The sequence below is a fragment of the Pleurodeles waltl genome, unplaced genomic scaffold (genome assembly GCF_031143425.1).
Source record: "Pleurodeles waltl isolate 20211129_DDA unplaced genomic scaffold, aPleWal1.hap1.20221129 scaffold_70, whole genome shotgun sequence".
NCBI classification, from domain to species: domain Eukaryota; kingdom Metazoa; phylum Chordata; class Amphibia; order Caudata; family Salamandridae; genus Pleurodeles; species Pleurodeles waltl.
Genome location: NW_027150391.1, coordinates 14,188 through 34,475, shown reverse-complemented (window position 1 = coordinate 34,475; position 20,288 = coordinate 14,188). Strand labels below are relative to the sequence as shown.

The 20,288-nt window shown below is 43.5% G+C and overlaps 9 non-coding genes across 9 annotated transcripts; all 9 read left to right on the top strand.

Moving 5' to 3' along the window:
- The first annotated feature begins 436 nt into the window (after positions 1–436).
- On the top strand, positions 437–508 carry TRNAA-CGC (transfer RNA alanine (anticodon CGC)). The gene has a single exon. It is a non-coding gene; the product is annotated as a tRNA-Ala (tRNA).
- Positions 509–2,574: 2,066 nt separating this feature from the next.
- On the top strand, positions 2,575–2,646 carry TRNAA-CGC (transfer RNA alanine (anticodon CGC)). Its single transcript has one exon. It is a non-coding gene; the product is annotated as a tRNA-Ala (tRNA).
- A 2,066-nt stretch (positions 2,647–4,712) lies between these two features.
- Positions 4,713–4,784, top strand: TRNAA-CGC (transfer RNA alanine (anticodon CGC)). The gene has a single exon. It is a non-coding gene; the product is annotated as a tRNA-Ala (tRNA).
- A 2,066-nt stretch (positions 4,785–6,850) lies between these two features.
- On the top strand, positions 6,851–6,922 carry TRNAA-CGC (transfer RNA alanine (anticodon CGC)). The gene has a single exon. It is a non-coding gene; the product is annotated as a tRNA-Ala (tRNA).
- A 2,066-nt stretch (positions 6,923–8,988) lies between these two features.
- Positions 8,989–9,060, top strand: TRNAA-CGC (transfer RNA alanine (anticodon CGC)). Its single transcript has one exon. It is a non-coding gene; the product is annotated as a tRNA-Ala (tRNA).
- A 2,066-nt stretch (positions 9,061–11,126) lies between these two features.
- TRNAA-CGC (transfer RNA alanine (anticodon CGC)) lies at positions 11,127–11,198 on the top strand. Its single transcript has one exon. It is a non-coding gene; the product is annotated as a tRNA-Ala (tRNA).
- A 2,066-nt stretch (positions 11,199–13,264) lies between these two features.
- On the top strand, positions 13,265–13,336 carry TRNAA-CGC (transfer RNA alanine (anticodon CGC)). The gene has a single exon. It is a non-coding gene; the product is annotated as a tRNA-Ala (tRNA).
- Positions 13,337–15,396: 2,060 nt separating this feature from the next.
- Positions 15,397–15,466, top strand: TRNAA-CGC (transfer RNA alanine (anticodon CGC)). Its single transcript has one exon. It is a non-coding gene; the product is annotated as a tRNA-Ala (tRNA).
- A 2,066-nt stretch (positions 15,467–17,532) lies between these two features.
- TRNAA-CGC (transfer RNA alanine (anticodon CGC)) lies at positions 17,533–17,604 on the top strand. Its single transcript has one exon. It is a non-coding gene; the product is annotated as a tRNA-Ala (tRNA).
- Positions 17,605–20,288: the final 2,684 nt, after the last annotated feature.

Below are 20,288 nucleotides of genomic sequence, written 5' to 3'. Positions count from 1 at the left end.
TTCCCCCACATAACTGAGAATGAAATGGACTAAAACCCAGAATTAACATGCCGCCCCTAGCCGTAGATGCATCTAGATCTCAACGCTTTACTTGCTAATGTAACATAGCTGTGTGTCCTGCAAAAAGAGCAGGGCTACCTTAAGTCATCTCACAAGATGTGGAAGCAGCACTCAACCATATCCTTCTTTGATGTATCCTGAACCAGTTGCCTTGAATACTCTGGCTTTTTCAGATTGCATCTAGCTGTTGTGTGTGGGGAATTATTCATTCTAGAGTCAACCTTATTCCATAAAAAACGGTGCTAGAAAATCCAGCTGTAAGTCATGTGGAATTCCACACCTGACGCTTCCCATTCCAGTGTCATATGTGGTGAATGTACATTCAATAGAATTCCAGGTTTCCATGCGTAGAGCAAAACCACCCCCTACAGGATGTGGGGATGTAGCTCAGTGGTAGAGCGCATGCTTCGCATGTATGAGGCCCCGGGTTCAATCCCCGGCATCTCCAGCTTTTCGCCATGCTAATCTTGCCTTTTGACAGATAGCTAGGCTGGCATCATGAGTAAGGAAGTGAGATGTCATGCAGCTGGTGCCAGAACCCCACTTTCTTCGCCTTGCAAAACCTTTTGAAATGGGGCTATTTCATTTCCCGTGTTCATAGAAAAAAATAATCTTGATTCCATAAGAAACCAAAGTGGTGATTTATCTTGGCATTCTTAGTATAGAAAACGGGCACAGCTGTCTTGGTCATTTATTTGAATTCTTCCTCTAAACCCGAGACTCTTACCAGAAGGTTTAAGAAAAACTGAATGTTTTCTTCATCCTAATCACTTCTGAATGGTCCATTAATCTACTGGTTTTGCTTTTCCAGTTCCTTTCACAGAAGCATTAAAAATGCATGTTCTTCATGCTCCGTACGGAGTAATGACTCTCCTAACTTTCTGTCCTTTCCTTCATGTTCCCATGCTGTCATCCTTTTGCCAGAAATGCCTCCAAAGGGCTGTGGATTCTTCGGCCCCATGCCCTTTCAGGAAAACTCCTTTCTGTAGGATTTCTAATTCTAGGTCCCCTGCTTTCCTTCACGCCAGCACAGCACATTTAGGTAGGTAAGCAATCCCCCTTTATGGTGATAAGATGTAGCTGAGAATGCACTATATGAAGTGGCAATTTGTAGAGCAAGCTGCAGGTCATATTCATGATTTTCAAGATTAGACTGCAGTACTCCCACCCCACTCCCGCCGCAACCATTATTGAAAGAAAGATGAATGCAGCATGGAAAGCTGTACTGCCCAATCCTCCGATAGCTCAGTTGGGAGAGCGGAGGACTGTAGTGGAGAAACAGAAATCCTTAGGTCGCTGGTTCAAATCCGGCTAGGAGGAGTTTCCCCTTTTTTGTTTTCCATAGCTGCTTTACCTCTTGTTAAAACATTATGTGCCCCTCTGATTGAGAAACATTTCCCTAGCTCCAAATAAATGCTAGGACAGAAGGGTAGACTTCTTCTGCTTTCCAATGAAATTGACCACATAGTCATTTCTGAGGGATGTTGGAAGAGAAGTAAACAAGGACCTGCAGATCAGAATTCATTCCAAAGCCTTGACTAAATATATGAAGGCACTTGGAAGACTTCCAGTTTCATTGTACCAAGGTAGATGTTTCGGCAGCCGACCCAGCTAAAACTCACCTACAATGAGAGTGGCCATGGATATGAAAGAGGGAATCTAGAAAGACACCAACTCCTTAAAACTGAGCAAGATGCGATGTGGAGTAATAGCTTACAGATTTGGAGAAAATCTGAGATGTTTCTCTTGACAAAAGAAACACTGCAATGCCCTCTCTGAGGATGGAACTCAGGACCTTCAGATTATGAGACTGACGCGCTGCCTACTGCGCTAAGAAGGCTGCTTGAAACCGCTAACAAATGCGTCTACACACCATGAAGAGGGAAGGTAGCAAAAATGCTGTTCTCATGTTGGAATATCAATACAGTACGGTTGCCTCGCTGGATTAAAATCGTCTGCAGTTATAATGGTCAGAAGACTGCTCTTTCCCAGTGATTAAACCCACACCCCATACATTTAGAGATGCAAAAGAAATCAGGGCATACCATTCACCTCTCTAAGAAAGATCGTGCCATTTTTTCCCCCACATAACTGAGAATGAAATGGACTAAAACCCAGAATTAACATGCCGCCCCTAGCCGTAGATGCATCTAGATCTCAACGCTTTACTTGCTAATGTAACATAGCTGTGTGTCCTGCAAAAAGAGCAGGGCTACCTTAAGTCATCTCACAAGATGTGGAAGCAGCACTCAACCATATCCTTCTTTGATGTATCCTGAACCAGTTGCCTTGAATACTCTGGCTTTTTCAGATTGCATCTAGCTGTTGTGTGTGGGGAATTATTCATTCTAGAGTCAACCTTATTCCATAAAAAACGGTGCTAGAAAATCCAGCTGTAAGTCATGTGGAATTCCACACCTGACGCTTCCCATTCCAGTGTCATATGTGGTGAATGTACATTCAATAGAATTCCAGGTTTCCATGCGTAGAGCAAAACCACCCCCTACAGGATGTGGGGATGTAGCTCAGTGGTAGAGCGCATGCTTCGCATGTATGAGGCCCCGGGTTCAATCCCCGGCATCTCCAGCTTTTCGCCATGCTAATCTTGCCTTTTGACAGATAGCTAGGCTGGCATCATGAGTAAGGAAGTGAGATGTCATGCAGCTGGTGCCAGAACCCCACTTTCTTCGCCTTGCAAAACCTTTTGAAATGGGGCTATCTCATTTCCCGTGTTTATAGAAAAAAATAATCTTGATTCCATAAGAAACCAAAGTGGTGATTTATCTTGGCATTCTTAGTATAGAAAACGGGCACAGCTGTCTTGGTCATTTATTTGAATTCTTCCTCTAAACCCGAGACTCTTACCAGAAGGTTTAAGAAAAACTGAATGTTTTCTTCATCCTAATCACTTCTGAATGGTCCATTAATCTACTGGTTTTGCTTTTCCAGTTCCTTTCACAGAAGCATTAAAAATGCATGTTCTTCATGCTCCGTACGGAGTAATGACTCTCCTAACTTTCTGTCCTTTCCTTCATGTTCCCATGCTGTCATCCTTTTGCCAGAAATGCCTCCAAAGGGCTGTGGATTCTTCGGCCCCATGCCCTTTCAGGAAAACTCCTTTCTGTAGGATTTCTAATTCTAGGTCCCCTGCTTTCCTTCACGCCAGCACAGCACATTTAGGTAGGTAAGCAATCCCCCTTTATGGTGATAAGATGTAGCTGAGAATGCACTCTAGGAAGTGGCAATTTGTAGAGCAAGCTGCAGGTCATATTCATGATTTTCAAGATTAGACTGCAGTACTCCCACCCCACTCCCGCCGCAACCATTATTGAAAGAAAGATGAATGCACCATGGAAAGCTGTACTGCCCAATCCTCCGATAGCTCAGTTGGGAGAGCGGAGGACTGTAGTGGAGAAACAGAAATCCTTAGGTCGCTGGTTCAAATCCAGCTTGGAGGAGTTTCCCCTTTTTTGTTTTCCATAGCTGCTTTTCCTCTTGTTAAAACATTATGTGCCCCTCTGATTGAGAAACATTTCCCTAGCTCCAAATAAATGCTAGGACAGAAGGGTAGACTTCTTCTGCTTTCCAATGAAATTGACCACATAGTCATTTCTGAGGGATGTTGGAAGAGAAGTAAACAAGGACCTGCAGATCAGAATTCATTCCAAAGCCTTGACTAAATATATGAAGGCACTTGGAAGACTTCCAGTTTCATTGTACCAAGGTAGATGTTTCGGCAGCCGACCCAGCTAAAACTCACCTACAATGAGAGTGGCCATGGATATGAAAGAGGGAATCTAGAAAGACACCAACTCCTTAAAACTGAGCAAGATGCGATGTGGAGTAATAGCTTACAGATTTGGAGAAAATCTGAGATGTTTCTCTTGACAAAAGAAACACTGCAATGCCCTCTCTGAGGATGGAACTCAGGACCTTCAGATTATGAGACTGACGCGCTGCCTACTGCGCTAAGAAGGCTGCTTGAAACCGCTAACAAATGCGTCTACACACCATGAAGAGGGAAGGTAGCAAAAATGCTGTTCTCATGTTGGAATATCAATACAGTACGGTTGCCTCGCTGGATTAAAATCGTCTGCAGTTATAATGGTCAGAAGACTGCTCTTTCCCAGTGATTAAACCCACACCCCATACATTTAGAGATGCAAAAGAAATCAGGGCATACCATTCACCTCTCTAAGAAAGATCGTGCCATTTTTTCCCCCACATAACTGAGAATGAAATGGACTAAAACCCAGAATTAACATGCCGCCCCTAGCCGTAGATGCATCTAGATCTCAACGCTTTACTTGCTAATGTAACATAGCTGTGTGTCCTGCAAAAAGAGCAGGGCTACCTTAAGTCATCTCACAAGATGTGGAAGCAGCACTCAACCATATCCTTCTTTGATGTATCCTGAACCAGTTGCCTTGAATACTCTGGCTTTTTCAGATTGCATCTAGCTGTTGTGTGTGGGGAATTATTCATTCTAGAGTCAACCTTATTCCATAAAAAACGGTGCTAGAAAATCCAGCTGTAAGTCATGTGGAATTCCACACCTGACGCTTCCCATTCCAGTGTCATATGTGGTGAATGTACATTCAATAGAATTCCAGGTTTCCATGCGTAGAGCAAAACCACCCCCTACAGGATGTGGGGATGTAGCTCAGTGGTAGAGCGCATGCTTCGCATGTATGAGGCCCCGGGTTCAATCCCCGGCATCTCCAGCTTTTCGCCATGCTAATCTTGCCTTTTGACAGATAGCTAGGCTGGCATCATGAGTAAGGAAGTGAGATGTCATGCAGCTGGTGCCAGAACCCCACTTTCTTCGCCTTGCAAAACCTTTTGAAATGGGGCTATTTCATTTCCCGTGTTCATAGAAAAAAATAATCTTGATTCCATAAGAAACCAAAGTGGTGATTTATCTTGGCATTCTTAGTATAGAAAACGGGCACAGCTGTCTTGGTCATTTATTTGAATTCTTCCTCTAAACCCGAGACTCTTACCAGAAGGTTTAAGAAAAACTGAATGTTTTCTTCATCCTAATCACTTCTGAATGGTCCATTAATCTACTGGTTTTGCTTTTCCAGTTCCTTTCACAGAAGCATTAAAAATGCATGTTCTTCATGCTCCGTACGGAGTAATGACTCTCCTAACTTTCTGTCCTTTCCTTCATGTTCCCATGCTGTCATCCTTTTGCCAGAAATGCCTCCAAAGGGCTGTGGATTCTTCGGCCCCATGCCCTTTCAGGAAAACTCCTTTCTGTAGGATTTCTAATTCTAGGTCCCCTGCTTTCCTTCACGCCAGCACAGCACATTTAGGTAGGTAAGCAATCCCCCTTTATGGTGATAAGATGTAGCTGAGAATGCACTATATGAAGTGGCAATTTGTAGAGCAAGCTGCAGGTCATATTCATGATTTTCAAGATTAGACTGCAGTACTCCCACCCCACTCCCGCCGCAACCATTATTGAAAGAAAGATGAATGCAGCATGGAAAGCTGTACTGCCCAATCCTCCGATAGCTCAGTTGGGAGAGCGGAGGACTGTAGTGGAGAAACAGAAATCCTTAGGTCGCTGGTTCAAATCCGGCTAGGAGGAGTTTCCCCTTTTTTGTTTTCCATAGCTGCTTTACCTCTTGTTAAAACATTATGTGCCCCTCTGATTGAGAAACATTTCCCTAGCTCCAAATAAATGCTAGGACAGAAGGGTAGACTTCTTCTGCTTTCCAATGAAATTGACCACATAGTCATTTCTGAGGGATGTTGGAAGAGAAGTAAACAAGGACCTGCAGATCAGAATTCATTCCAAAGCCTTGACTAAATATATGAAGGCACTTGGAAGACTTCCAGTTTCATTGTACCAAGGTAGATGTTTCGGCAGCCGACCCAGCTAAAACTCACCTACAATGAGAGTGGCCATGGATATGAAAGAGGGAATCTAGAAAGACACCAACTCCTTAAAACTGAGCAAGATGCGATGTGGAGTAATAGCTTACAGATTTGGAGAAAATCTGAGATGTTTCTCTTGACAAAAGAAACACTGCAATGCCCTCTCTGAGGATGGAACTCAGGACCTTCAGATTATGAGACTGACGCGCTGCCTACTGCGCTAAGAAGGCTGCTTGAAACCGCTAACAAATGCGTCTACACACCATGAAGAGGGAAGGTAGCAAAAATGCTGTTCTCATGTTGGAATATCAATACAGTACGGTTGCCTCGCTGGATTAAAATCGTCTGCAGTTATAATGGTCAGAAGACTGCTCTTTCCCAGTGATTAAACCCACACCCCATACATTTAGAGATGCAAAAGAAATCAGGGCATACCATTCACCTCTCTAAGAAAGATCGTGCCATTTTTTCCCCCACATAACTGAGAATGAAATGGACTAAAACCCAGAATTAACATGCCGCCCCTAGCCGTAGATGCATCTAGATCTCAACGCTTTACTTGCTAATGTAACATAGCTGTGTGTCCTGCAAAAAGAGCAGGGCTACCTTAAGTCATCTCACAAGATGTGGAAGCAGCACTCAACCATATCCTTCTTTGATGTATCCTGAACCAGTTGCCTTGAATACTCTGGCTTTTTCAGATTGCATCTAGCTGTTGTGTGTGGGGAATTATTCATTCTAGAGTCAACCTTATTCCATAAAAAACGGTGCTAGAAAATCCAGCTGTAAGTCATGTGGAATTCCACACCTGACGCTTCCCATTCCAGTGTCATATGTGGTGAATGTACATTCAATAGAATTCCAGGTTTCCATGCGTAGAGCAAAACCACCCCCTACAGGATGTGGGGATGTAGCTCAGTGGTAGAGCGCATGCTTCGCATGTATGAGGCCCCGGGTTCAATCCCCGGCATCTCCAGCTTTTCGCCATGCTAATCTTGCCTTTTGACAGATAGCTAGGCTGGCATCATGAGTAAGGAAGTGAGATGTCATGCAGCTGGTGCCAGAACCCCACTTTCTTCGCCTTGCAAAACCTTTTGAAATGGGGCTATCTCATTTCCCGTGTTTATAGAAAAAAATAATCTTGATTCCATAAGAAACCAAAGTGGTGATTTATCTTGGCATTCTTAGTATAGAAAACGGGCACAGCTGTCTTGGTCATTTATTTGAATTCTTCCTCTAAACCCGAGACTCTTACCAGAAGGTTTAAGAAAAACTGAATGTTTTCTTCATCCTAATCACTTCTGAATGGTCCATTAATCTACTGGTTTTGCTTTTCCAGTTCCTTTCACAGAAGCATTAAAAATGCATGTTCTTCATGCTCCGTACGGAGTAATGACTCTCCTAACTTTCTGTCCTTTCCTTCATGTTCCCATGCTGTCATCCTTTTGCCAGAAATGCCTCCAAAGGGCTGTGGATTCTTCGGCCCCATGCCCTTTCAGGAAAACTCCTTTCTGTAGGATTTCTAATTCTAGGTCCCCTGCTTTCCTTCACGCCAGCACAGCACATTTAGGTAGGTAAGCAATCCCCCTTTATGGTGATAAGATGTAGCTAAGAATGCACTATAGGAAGTGGCAATTTGTAGAGCAAGCTGCAGGTCATATTCATGATTTTCAAGATTAGACTGCAGTACTCCCACCCCACTCCCGCCGCAACCATTATTGAAAGAAAGATGAATGCAGCATGGAAAGCTGTACTGCCCAATCCTCCGATAGCTCAGTTGGGAGAGCGGAGGACTGTAGTGGAGAAACAGAAATCCTTAGGTCGCTGGTTCAAATCCAGCTTGGAGGAGTTTCCCCTTTTTTGTTTTCCATAGCTGCTTTACCTCTTGTTAAAACATTATGTGCCCCTCTGATTGAGAAACATTTCCCTAGCTCCAAATAAATGCTAGGACAGAAGGGTAGACTTCTTCTGCTTTCCAATGAAATTGACCACATAGTCATTTCTGAGGGATGTTGGAAGAGAAGTAAACAAGGACCTGCAGATCAGAATTCATTCCAAAGCCTTGACTAAATATATGAAGGCACTTGGAAGACTTCCAGTTTCATTGTACCAAGGTAGATGTTTCGGCAGCCGACCCAGCTAAAACTCACCTACAATGAGAGTGGCCATGGATATGAAAGAGGGAATCTAGAAAGACACCAACTCCTTAAAACTGAGCAAGATGCGATGTGGAGTAATAGCTTACAGATTTGGAGAAAATCTGAGATGTTTCTCTTGACAAAAGAAACACTGCAATGCCCTCTCTGAGGATGGAACTCAGGACCTTCAGATTATGAGACTGACGCGCTGCCTACTGCGCTAAGAAGGCTGCTTGAAACCGCTAACAAATGCGTCTACACACCATGAAGAGGGAAGGTAGCAAAAATGCTGTTCTCATGTTGGAATATCAATACAGTACGGTTGCCTCGCTGGATTAAAATTGTCTGCAGTTATAATGGTCAGAAGACTGCTCTTTCCCAGTGATTAAACCCACACCCCATACATTTAGAGATGCAAAAGAAATCAGGGCATACCATTCACCTCTCTAAGAAAGATCGTGCCATTTTTTCCCCCACATAACTGAGAATGAAATGGACTAAAACCCAGAATTAACATGCCGCCCCTAGCCGTAGATGCATCTAGATCTCAACGCTTTACTTGCTAATGTAACATAGCTGTGTGTCCTGCAAAAAGAGCAGGGCTACCTTAAGTCATCTCACAAGATGTGGAAGCAGCACTCAACCATATCCTTCTTTGATGTATCCTGAACCAGTTGCCTTGAATACTCTGGCTTTTTCAGATTGCATCTAGCTGTTGTGTGTGGGGAATTATTCATTCTAGAGTCAACCTTATTCCATAAAAAACGGTGCTAGAAAATCCAGCTGTAAGTCATGTGGAATTCCACACCTGACGCTTCCCATTCCAGTGTCATATGTGGTGAATGTACATTCAATAGAATTCCAGGTTTCCATGCGTAGAGCAAAACCACCCCCTACAGGATGTGGGGATGTAGCTCAGTGGTAGAGCGCATGCTTCGCATGTATGAGGCCCCGGGTTCAATCCCCAGCATCTCCAGCTTTTCGCCATGCTAATCTTGCCTTTTGACAGATAGCTAGGCTGGCATCATGAGTAAGGAAGTGAGATGTCATGCAGCTGGTGCCAGAACCCCACTTTCTTCGCCTTGCAAAACCTTTTGAAATGGGGCTATCTCATTTCCCGTGTTTATAGAAAAAAATAATCTTGATTCCATAAGAAACCAAAGTGGTGATTTATCTTGGCATTCTTAGTATAGAAAACGGGCACAGCTGTCTTGGTCATTTATTTGAATTCTTCCTCTAAACCCGAGACTCTTACCAGAAGGTTTAAGAAAAACTGAATGTTTTCTTCATCCTAATCACTTCTGAATGGTCCATTAATCTACTGGTTTTGCTTTTCCAGTTCCTTTCACAGAAGCATTAAAAATGCATGTTCTTCATGCTCCGTACGGAGTAATGACTCTCCTAACTTTCTGTCCTTTCCTTCATGTTCCCATGCTGTCATCCTTTTGCCAGAAATGCCTCCAAAGGGCTGTGGATTCTTCGGCCCCATGCCCTTTCAGGAAAACTCCTTTCTGTAGGATTTCTAATTCTAGGTCCCCTGCTTTCCTTCACGCCAGCACAGCACATTTAGGTAGGTAAGCAATCCCCCTTTATGGTGATAAGATGTAGCTGAGAATGCACTCTAGGAAGTGGCAATTTGTAGAGCAAGCTGCAAGTCATATTCATGATTTTCAAGATTAGACTGCAGTACTCCCACCCCACTCCCGCCGCAACCATTATTGAAAGAAAGATGAATGCAGCATGGAAAGCTGTACTGCCCAATCCTCCGATAGCTCAGTTGGGAGAGCGGAGGACTGTAGTGGAGAAACAGAAATCCTTAGGTCGCTGGTTCAAATCCAGCTTGGAGGAGTTTCCCCTTTTTTGTTTTCCATAGCTGCTTTTCCTCTTGTTAAAACATTATGTGCCCCTCTGATTGAGAAACATTTCCCTAGCTCCAAATAAATGCTAGGACAGAAGGGTAGACTTCTTCTGCTTTCCAATGAAATTGACCACATAGTCATTTCTGAGGGATGTTGGAAGAGAAGTAAACAAGGACCTGCAGATCAGAATTCATTCCAAAGCCTTGACTAAATATATGAAGGCACTTGGAAGACTTCCAGTTTCATTGTACCAAGGTAGATGTTTCGGCAGCCGACCCAGCTAAAACTCACCTACAATGAGAGTGGCCATGGATATGAAAGAGGGAATCTAGAAAGACACCAACTCCTTAAAACTGAGCAAGATGCGATGTGGAGTAATAGCTTACAGATTTGGAGAAAATCTGAGATGTTTCTCTTGACAAAAGAAACACTGCAATGCCCTCTCTGAGGATGGAACTCAGGACCTTCAGATTATGAGACTGACGCGCTGCCTACTGCGCTAAGAAGGCTGCTTGAAACCGCTAACAAATGCGTCTACACACCATGAAGAGGGAAGGTAGCAAAAATGCTGTTCTCATGTTGGAATATCAATACAGTACGGTTGCCTCGCTGGATTAAAATCGTCTGCAGTTATAATGGTCAGAAGACTGCTCTTTCCCAGTGATTAAACCCACACCCCATACATTTAGAGATGCAAAAGAAATCAGGGCATACCATTCACCTCTCTAAGAAAGATCGTGCCATTTTTTCCCCCACATAACTGAGAATGAAATGGACTAAAACCCAGAATTAACATGCCGCCCCTAGCCGTAGATGCATCTAGATCTCAACGCTTTACTTGCTAATGTAACATAGCTGTGTGTCCTGCAAAAAGAGCAGGGCTACCTTAAGTCATCTCACAAGATGTGGAAGCAGCACTCAACCATATCCTTCTTTGATGTATCCTGAACCAGTTGCCTTGAATACTCTGGCTTTTTCAGATTGCATCTAGCTGTTGTGTGTGGGGAATTATTCATTCTAGAGTCAACCTTATTCCATAAAAAACGGTGCTAGAAAATCCAGCTGTAAGTCATGTGGAATTCCACACCTGACGCTTCCCATTCCAGTGTCATATGTGGTGAATGTACATTCAATAGAATTCCAGGTTTCCATGCGTAGAGCAAAACCACCCCCTACAGGATGTGGGGATGTAGCTCAGTGGTAGAGCGCATGCTTCGCATGTATGAGGCCCCGGGTTCAATCCCCGGCATCTCCAGCTTTTCGCCATGCTAATCTTGCCTTTTGACAGATAGCTAGGCTGGCATCATGAGTAAGGAAGTGAGATGTCATGCAGCTGGTGCCAGAACCCCACTTTCTTCGCCTTGCAAAACCTTTTGAAATGGGGCTATTTCATTTCCCGTGTTCATAGAAAAAAATAATCTTGATTCCATAAGAAACCAAAGTGGTGATTTATCTTGGCATTCTTAGTATAGAAAACGGGCACAGCTGTCTTGGTCATTTATTTGAATTCTTCCTCTAAACCCGAGACTCTTACCAGAAGGTTTAAGAAAAACTGAATGTTTTCTTCATCCTAATCACTTCTGAATGGTCCATTAATCTACTGGTTTTGCTTTTCCAGTTCCTTTCACAGAAGCATTAAAAATGCATGTTCTTCATGCTCCGTACGGAGTAATGACTCTCCTAACTTTCTGTCCTTTCCTTCATGTTCCCATGCTGTCATCCTTTTGCCAGAAATGCCTCCAAAGGGCTGTGGATTCTTCGGCCCCATGCCCTTTCAGGAAAACTCCTTTCTGTAGGATTTCTAATTCTAGGTCCCCTGCTTTCCTTCACGCCAGCACAGCACATTTAGGTAGGTAAGCAATCCCCCTTTATGGTGATAAGATGTAGCTGAGAATGCACTATATGAAGTGGCAATTTGTAGAGCAAGCTGCAGGTCATATTCATGATTTTCAAGATTAGACTGCAGTACTCCCACCCCACTCCCGCCGCAACCATTATTGAAAGAAAGATGAATGCAGCATGGAAAGCTGTACTGCCCAATCCTCCGATAGCTCAGTTGGGAGAGCGGAGGACTGTAGTGGAGAAACAGAAATCCTTAGGTCGCTGGTTCAAATCCGGCTAGGAGGAGTTTCCCCTTTTTTGTTTTCCATAGCTGCTTTACCTCTTGTTAAAACATTATGTGCCCCTCTGATTGAGAAACATTTCCCTAGCTCCAAATAAATGCTAGGACAGAAGGGTAGACTTCTTCTGCTTTCCAATGAAATTGACCACATAGTCATTTCTGAGGGATGTTGGAAGAGAAGTAAACAAGGACCTGCAGATCAGAATTCATTCCAAAGCCTTGACTAAATATATGAAGGCACTTGGAAGACTTCCAGTTTCATTGTACCAAGGTAGATGTTTCGGCAGCCGACCCAGCTAAAACTCACCTACAATGAGAGTGGCCATGGATATGAAAGAGGGAATCTAGAAAGACACCAACTCCTTAAAACTGAGCAAGATGCGATGTGGAGTAATAGCTTACAGATTTGGAGAAAATCTGAGATGTTTCTCTTGACAAAAGAAACACTGCAATGCCCTCTCTGAGGATGGAACTCAGGACCTTCAGATTATGAGACTGACGCGCTGCCTACTGCGCTAAGAAGGCTGCTTGAAACCGCTAACAAATGCGTCTACACACCATGAAGAGGGAAGGTAGCAAAAATGCTGTTCTCATGTTGGAATATCAATACAGTACGGTTGCCTCGCTGGATTAAAATCGTCTGCAGTTATAATGGTCAGAAGACTGCTCTTTCCCAGTGATTAAACCCACACCCCATACATTTAGAGATGCAAAAGAAATCAGGGCATACCATTCACCTCTCTAAGAAAGATCGTGCCATTTTTTCCCCCACATAACTGAGAATGAAATGGACTAAAACCCAGAATTAACATGCCGCCCCTAGCCGTAGATGCATCTAGATCTCAACGCTTTACTTGCTAATGTAACATAGCTGTGTGTCCTGCAAAAAGAGCAGGGCTACCTTAAGTCATCTCACAAGATGTGGAAGCAGCACTCAACCATATCCTTCTTTGATGTATCCTGAACCAGTTGCCTTGAATACTCTGGCTTTTTCAGATTGCATCTAGCTGTTGTGTGTGGGGAATTATTCATTCTAGAGTCAACCTTATTCCATAAAAAACGGTGCTAGAAAATCCAGCTGTAAGTCATGTGGAATTCCACACCTGACGCTTCCCATTCCAGTGTCATATGTGGTGAATGTACATTCAATAGAATTCCAGGTTTCCATGCGTAGAGCAAAACCACCCCCTACAGGATGTGGGGATGTAGCTCAGTGGTAGAGCGCATGCTTCGCATGTATGAGGCCCCGGGTTCAATCCCCAGCATCTCCAGCTTTTCGCCATGCTAATCTTGCCTTTTGACAGATAGCTAGGCTGGCATCATGAGTAAGGAAGTGAGATGTCATGCAGCTGGTGCCAGAACCCCACTTTCTTCGCCTTGCAAAACCTTTTGAAATGGGGCTATCTCATTTCCCGTGTTTATAGAAAAAAATAATCTTGATTCCATAAGAAACCAAAGTGGTGATTTATCTTGGCATTCTTAGTATAGAAAACGGGCACAGCTGTCTTGGTCATTTATTTGAATTCTTCCTCTAAACCCGAGACTCTTACCAGAAGGTTTAAGAAAAACTGAATGTTTTCTTCATCCTAATCACTTCTGAATGGTCCATTAATCTACTGGTTTTGCTTTTCCAGTTCCTTTCACAGAAGCATTAAAAATGCATGTTCTTCATGCTCCGTACGGAGTAATGACTCTCCTAACTTTCTGTCCTTTCCTTCATGTTCCCATGCTGTCATCCTTTTGCCAGAAATGCCTCCAAAGGGCTGTGGATTCTTCGGCCCCATGCCCTTTCAGGAAAACTCCTTTCTGTAGGATTTCTAATTCTAGGTCCCCTGCTTTCCTTCACGCCAGCACAGCACATTTAGGTAGGTAAGCAATCCCCCTTTATGGTGATAAGATGTAGCTGAGAATGCACTATATGAAGTGGCAATTTGTAGAGCAAGCTGCAGGTCATATTCATGATTTTCAAGATTAGACTGCAGTACTCCCACCCCACTCCCGCCGCAACCATTATTGAAAGAAAGATGAATGCAGCATGGAAAGCTGTACTGCCCAATCCTCCGATAGCTCAGTTGGGAGAGCGGAGGACTGTAGTGGAGAAACAGAAATCCTTAGGTCGCTGGTTCAAATCCGGCTAGGAGGAGTTTCCCCTTTTTTGTTTTCCATAGCTGCTTTACCTCTTGTTAAAACATTATGTGCCCCTCTGATTGAGAAACATTTCCCTAGCTCCAAATAAATGCTAGGACAGAAGGGTAGACTTCTTCTGCTTTCCAATGAAATTGACCACATAGTCATTTCTGAGGGATGTTGGAAGAGAAGTAAACAAGGACCTGCAGATCAGAATTCATTCCAAAGCCTTGACTAAATATATGAAGGCACTTGGAAGACTTCCAGTTTCATTGTACCAAGGTAGATGTTTCGGCAGCCGACCCAGCTAAAACTCACCTACAATGAGAGTGGCCATGGATATGAAAGAGGGAATCTAGAAAGACACCAACTCCTTAAAACTGAGCAAGATGCGATGTGGAGTAATAGCTTACAGATTTGGAGAAAATCTGAGATGTTTCTCTTGACAAAAGAAACACTGCAATGCCCTCTCTGAGGATGGAACTCAGGACCTTCAGATTATGAGACTGACGCGCTGCCTACTGCGCTAAGAAGGCTGCTTGAAACCGCTAACAAATGCGTCTACACACCATGAAGAGGGAAGGTAGCAAAAATGCTGTTCTCATGTTGGAATATCAATACAGTACGGTTGCCTCGCTGGATTAAAATCGTCTGCAGTTATAATGGTCAGAAGACTGCTCTTTCCCAGTGATTAAACCCACACCCCATACATTTAGAGATGCAAAAGAAATCAGGGCATACCATTCACCTCTCTAAGAAAGATCGTGCCATTTTTTCCCCCACATAACTGAGAATGAAATGGACTAAAACCCAGAATTAACATGCCGCCCCTAGCCGTAGATGCATCTAGATCTCAACGCTTTACTTGCTAATGTAACATAGCTGTGTGTCCTGCAAAAAGAGCAGGGCTACCTTAAGTCATCTCACAAGATGTGGAAGCAGCACTCAACCATATCCTTCTTTGATGTATCCTGAACCAGTTGCCTTGAATACTCTGGCTTTTTCAGATTGCATCTAGCTGTTGTGTGTGGGGAATTATTCATTCTAGAGTCAACCTTATTCCATAAAAAACGGTGCTAGAAAATCCAGCTGTAAGTCATGTGGAATTCCACACCTGACGCTTCCCATTCCAGTGTCATATGTGGTGAATGTACATTCAATAGAATTCCAGGTTTCCATGCGTAGAGCAAAACCACCCCCTACTGGATGTAGCTCAGTGGTAGAGCGCATGCTTCGCATGTATGAGGCCCCAGGTTCAATCCCCGGCATCTCCAGCTTTTTGCCATGCTAATCTTGCCTTTTGACAGATAGCTAGGCTGGCATCATGAGTAAGGAAGTGAGATGCCATGCAGCTGGTGCCAGAACCCCACTTTCTTCGCCTTGCAAAACCTTTTGAAATGGGGCTATCTCATTTCCCGTGTTTATAGAAAAAAATAATCTTGATTCCATAAGAAACCAAAGTGGTGATTTATCTTGGCATTCTTAGTATAGAAAACGGGCACAGCTGTCTTGGTCATTTATTTGAATTCTTCCTCTAAACCCGAGACTCTTACCAGAAGGTTTAAGAAAAACTGAATGTTTTCTTCATCCTAATCACTTCTGAATGGTCCATTAATCTACTGGTTTTGCTTTTCCAGTTCCTTTCACAGAAGCATTAAAAATGCATGTTCTTCATCCTCCGTACGGAGTAATGACTCTCCTAACTTTCTGTCCTTTCCTTCATGTTCCCATGCTGTCATCCTTTTGCCAGAAATGCCTCCAAAGGGCTGTGGATTCTTCGGCCCCATGCCCTTTCAGGAAAACTCCTTTCTGTAGGATTTCTAATTCTAGGTCCCCTGCTTTCCTTCACGCCAGCACAGCACATTTAGGTAGGTAAGCAATCCCCCTTTATGGTGATAAGATGTAGCTAAGAATGCACTATAGGAAGTGGCAATTTGTAGAGCAAGCTGCAGGTCATATTCATGATTTTCAAGATTAGACTGCAGTACTCCCACCCCACTCCCGCCGCAACCATTATTGAAAGAAAGATGAATGCAGCATGGAAAGCTGTACTGCCCAATCCTCCGATAGCTCAGTTGGGAGAGCGGAGGACTGTAGTGGAGAAACAGAAATCCTTAGGTCGCTGGTTCAAATCCAGCTTGGAGGAGTTTCCCCTTTTTTGTTTTCCATAGCTGCTTTACCTCTTGTTAAAACATTATGTGCCCCTCTGATTGAGAAACATTTCCCTAGCTCCAAATAAATGCTAGGACAGAAGGGTAGACTTCTTCTGCTTTCCAATGAAATTGACCACATAGTCATTTCTGAGGGATGTTGGAAGAGAAGTAAACAAGGACCTGCAGATCAGAATTCATTCCAAAGCCTTGACTAAATATATGAAGGCACTTGGAAGACTTCCAGTTTCATTGTACCAAGGTAGATGTTTCGGCAGCCGACCCAGCTAAAACTCACCTACAATGAGAGTGGCCATGGATATGAAAGAGGGAATCTAGAAAGACACCAACTCCTTAAAACTGAGCAAGATGCGATGTGGAGTAATAGCTTACAGATTTGGAGAAAATCTGAGATGTTTCTCTTGACAAAAGAAACACTGCAATGCCCTCTCTGAGGATGGAACTCAGGACCTTCAGATTATGAGACTGACGCGCTGCCTACTGCGCTAAGAAGGCTGCTTGAAACCGCTAACAAATGCGTCTACACACCATGAAGAGGGAAGGTAGCAAAAATGCTGTTCTCATGTTGGAATATCAATACAGTACGGTTGCCTCGCTGGATTAAAATTGTCTGCAGTTATAATGGTCAGAAGCCTGCTCTTTCCCAGTGATTAAACCCACACCCCATACATTTAGAGATGCAAAAGAAATCAGGGCATACCATTCACCTCTCTAAGAAAGATCGTGCCATTTTTTCCCCCACATAACTGAGAATGAAATGGACTAAAACCCAGAATTAACATGCCGCCCCTAGCCGTAGATGCATCTAGATCTCAACGCTTTACTTGCTAATGTAACATAGCTGTGTGTCCTGCAAAAAGAGCAGGGCTACCTTAAGTCATCTCACAAGATGTGGAAGCAGCACTCAACCATATCCTTCTTTGATGTATCCTGAACCAGTTGCCTTGAATACTCTGGCTTTTTCAGATTGCATCTAGCTGTTGTGTGTGGGGAATTATTCATTCTAGAGTCAACCTTATTCCATAAAAAACGGTGCTAGAAAATCCAGCTGTAAGTCATGTGGAATTCCACACCTGACGCTTCCCATTCCAGTGTCATATGTGGTGAATGTACATTCAATAGAATTCCAGGTTTCCATGCGTAGAGCAAAACCACCCCCTACAGGATGTGGGGATGTAGCTCAGTGGTAGAGCGCATGCTTCGCATGTATGAGGCCCCGGGTTCAATCCCCAGCATCTCCAGCTTTTCGCCATGCTAATCTTGCCTTTTGACAGATAGCTAGGCTGGCATCATGAGTAAGGAAGTGAGATGTCATGCAGCTGGTGCCAGAACCCCACTTTCTTCGCCTTGCAAAACCTTTTGAAATGGGGCTATCTCATTTCCCGTGTTTATAGAAAAAAATAATCTTGATTCCATAAGAAACCAAAGTGGTGATTTATCTTGGCATTCTTAGTATAGAAAACGGGCACAGCTGTCTTGGTCATTTATTTGAATTCTTCCTCTAAACCCGAGACTCTTACCAGAAGGTTTAAGAAAAACTGAATGTTTTCTTCATCCTAATCACTTCTGAATGGTCCATTAATCTACTGGTTTTGCTTTTCCAGTTCCTTTCACAGAAGCATTAAAAATGCATGTTCTTCATGCTCCGTACGGAGTAATGACTCTCCTAACTTTCTGTCCTTTCCTTCATGTTCCCATGCTGTCATCCTTTTGCCAGAAATGCCTCCAAAGGGCTGTGGATTCTTCGGCCCCATGCCCTTTCAGGAAAACTCCTTTCTGTAGGATTTCTAATTCTAGGTCCCCTGCTTTCCTTCACGCCAGCACAGCACATTTAGGTAGGTAAGCAATCCCCCTTTATGGTGATAAGATGTAGCTGAGAATGCACTATATGAAGTGGCAATTTGTAGAGCAAGCTGCAGGTCATATTCATGATTTTCAAGATTAGACTGCAGTACTCCCACCCCACTCCCGCCGCAACCATTATTGAAAGAAAGATGAATGCAGCATGGAAAGCTGTACTGCCCAATCCTCCGATAGCTCAGTTGGGAGAGCGGAGGACTGTAGTGGAGAAACAGAAATCCTTAGGTCGCTGGTTCAAATCCGGCTAGGAGGAGTTTCCCCTTTTTTGTTTTCCATAGCTGCTTTACCTCTTGTTAAAACATTATGTGCCCCTCTGATTGAGAAACATTTCCCTAGCTCCAAATAAATGCTAGGACAGAAGGGTAGACTTCTTCTGCTTTCCAATGAAATTGACCACATAGTCATTTCTGAGGGATGTTGGAAGAGAAGTAAACAAGGACCTGCAGATCAGAATTCATTCCAAAGCCTTGACTAAATATATGAAGGCACTTGGAAGACTTCCAGTTTCATTGTACCAAGGTAGATGTTTCGGCAGCCGACCCAGCTAAAACTCACCTACAATGAGAGTGGCCATGGATATGAAAGAGGGAATCTAGAAAGACACCAACTCCTTAAAACTGAGCAAGATGCGATGTGGAGTAATAGCTTACAGATTTGGAGAAAATCTGAGATGTTTCTCTTGACAAAAGAAACACTGCAATGCCCTCTCTGAGGATGGAACTCAGGACCTTCAGATTATGAGACTGACGCGCTGCCTACTGCGCTAAGAAGGCTGCTTGAAACCGCTAACAAATGCGTCTACACACCATGAAGAGGGAAGGTAGCAAAAATGCTGTTCTCATGTTGGAATATCAATACAGTACGGTTGCCTCGCTGGATTAAAATCGTCTGCAGTTATAATGGTCAGAAGACTGCTCTTTCCCAGTGATTAAACCCACACCCCATACATTTAGAGATGCAAAAGAAATCAGGGCATACCATTCACCTCTCTAAGAAAGATCGTGCCATTTTTTCCCCCACATAACTGAGAATGAAATGGACTAAAACCCAGAATTAACATGCCGCCCCTAGCCGTAGATGCATCTAGATCTCAACGCTTTACTTGCTAATGTAACATAGCTGTGTGTCCTGCAAAAAGAGCAGGGCTACCTTAAGTCATCTCACAAGATGTGGAAGCAGCACTCAACCATATCCTTCTTTGATGTATCCTGAACCAGTTGCCTTGAATACTCTGGCTTTTTCAGATTGCATCTAGCTGTTGTGTGTGGGGAATTATTCATTCTAGAGTCAACCTTATTCCATAAAAAACGGTGCTAGAAAATCCAGCTGTAAGTCATGTGGAATTCCACACCTGACGCTTCCCATTCCAGTGTCATATGTGGTGAATGTACATTCAATAGAATTCCAGGTTTCCATGCGTAGAGCAAAACCACCCCCTACGGGATGTAGCTCAGTGGTAGAGCGCATGCTTCGCATGTATGAGGCCCCAGGTTCAATCCCCGGCATCTCCAGCTTTTTGCCATGCTAATCTTGCCTTTTGACAGATAGCTAGGCTGGCATCATGAGTAAGGAAGTGAGATGCCATGCAGCTGGTGCCAGAACCCCACTTTCTTCGCCTTGCAAAACCTTTTGAAATGGGGCTATCTCATTTCCCGTGTTTATAGAAAAAAATAATCTTGATTCCATAAGAAACCAAAGTGGTGATTTATCTTGGCATTCTTAGTATAGAAAACGGGCACAGCTGTCTTGGTCATTTATTTGAATTCTTCCTCTAAACCCGAGACTCTTACCAGAAGGTTTAAGAAAAACTGAATGTTTTCTTCATCCTAATCACTTCTGAATGGTCCATTAATCTACTGGTTTTGCTTTTCCAGTTCCTTTCACAGAAGCATTAAAAATGCATGTTCTTCATCCTCCGTACGGAGTAATGACTCTCCTAACTTTCTGTCCTTTCCTTCATGTTCCCATGCTGTCATCCTTTTGCCAGAAATGCCTCCAAAGGGCTGTGGATTCTTCGGCCCCATGCCCTTTCAGGAAAACTCCTTTCTGTAGGATTTCTAATTCT